This window comes from Pygocentrus nattereri, chromosome 12 (assembly GCF_015220715.1).
Source record: "Pygocentrus nattereri isolate fPygNat1 chromosome 12, fPygNat1.pri, whole genome shotgun sequence".
NCBI classification, from domain to species: Eukaryota; Metazoa; Chordata; class Actinopteri; order Characiformes; family Serrasalmidae; genus Pygocentrus; species Pygocentrus nattereri.
The window spans coordinates 4,826,123-4,827,897 of record NC_051222.1 but is presented as its reverse complement, the minus strand read 5'-3'; positions in this window follow the sequence as shown (position 1 = coordinate 4,827,897).

Here is a 1,775-nt window from a genome sequence, read left to right as displayed (position 1 = left end):
GGACAGCCACGCTTGGAGAATCAGCGCCGCCTTCTGGACTGCAGGGGCTTCACTCTACCTGACCACGAAATCAGGCGGAACTGTGAGCGTTATTTTTAATCCCACCCGAATTCCGACAAACACCGCCTCCTGCGCTGCGATTGGGTAACAGGTCAGTCGGCTGATTGGCCAATTGCTGTTGACATCACCAATGCAACCAGACGACGCAGTGGACATTCAGTAATACATCACAAAACTTCTTCATACCATTATGTGATATACTGGATATCATAGAGACTATGTGTCTTCTCAGGCCTGCATATTGATATTCATCTTATTTATTGTATTCTTACTTTATTTGTGTAGTTAAATAGTTAAATACATTACAACAGTTTGTGTGCATGTCTGGTCTGTTCAGAATCCCCGATAGCAAGTGGGCAGTGGACCACTGTTGGCCCGGCAAAGCTGGTGGTCCACTGGTGTTTAGCTCAGTGGTTAAGCAGAGTAGACAAAATTCCACTTAAAATCATTTTACATCAGGCTTAGTCATTTTTTTTCTCAGTTGTTTGAAATTGTTTGCAGGACAGTCATCTGGGTGGTCTGAGGTTGGACCAGCAGTGGCAAACAGTCTTGCTGTGTGGGACGTTACTTGTCATCCCACACACAACACTGTCACAATGTCTACATTCTTATAGTGTTGCTACAACACTGTTAAAAAGGTTGGCACAAGCTCATTAGGTGACGTTGCTGTACGGTATTATGACTACCTGTTGGCAAAATTCCATAGAGTTCCTTTCAACATAATATAACCTATGAGGTTTCTTGGAGGTTGTGACAACGTACTGACAATGTTGCCACTACGGTGTCACTATGTTGCCACAGCTTTCTGAGGAATTACATTTCATCATTGTGACAGGGTTGTTGGCACCAGAACAATAGGTTCTCACAATGTTGTCACAGCTGTTTTTGCTGGACCAGATGGCAAGAGGTCAGTGGACTACCGTTGGCTCACTGAAAGCAAAACTGGTGGCCTGATAGCTTTTTGCTAAACGTTTTCTGGGCGGTCCACCAGTGGTCACACTAACAGCAACTTGGTGGCCGGAGGTCATTCATTTTCAATGAAAGTTGGTGATAGAATCCAGGCCAAAAACTGGTGACATGAAATGGGCGAAGTTGGCGATGCAATAAAGTTGAGGGGAGTCTATGCAAAGAAGGAGCAAAGCAACTTGGTGATTACCAATAGGAACTGAGTACTGAACATCTCCTTTAATGGGTCCTAGATAATTGTTCCTAATAGAGATGGAATAACGGTGCTGGTGCTTTCGTGTCAAATAGATGGTAATCGCAAATACTAAAACTGTTTTCCTCACATGCTGACTTGTGCTTGCCGTCAGTGAAACTGTGGCAAGAATTCAGAAATGCCCTTAGACAACATGCCCCCTTTTCATCACTCATTTTCCATTTACAGTCCAATTTACTTCTTTCCCTTCATTTCCTCCATTATTGTTAATTAGTTTAGTAAATAATATTTTTTCACAGTAGTGAGTGCTGTTTGTCCCACTTCATCTCCAAAATAAAAGGCTGTTTGCTGTTTAAGAAGATTAAAAACTAGTTAGAATGCACAGGATGATAATTACCCGGTCAATCAGCAGGGTGCTAAAATGATCAAGCCAGTGGACCGATACAGGCTCACTATCTGGGATGTGTGCGCTCACCAAGAGAAATTCTTTGTATGTGTAACGTGCTTGGTGAAATAAAATTGCTCTGACACCAGTCTAACCCAGTGGTCTCCAACC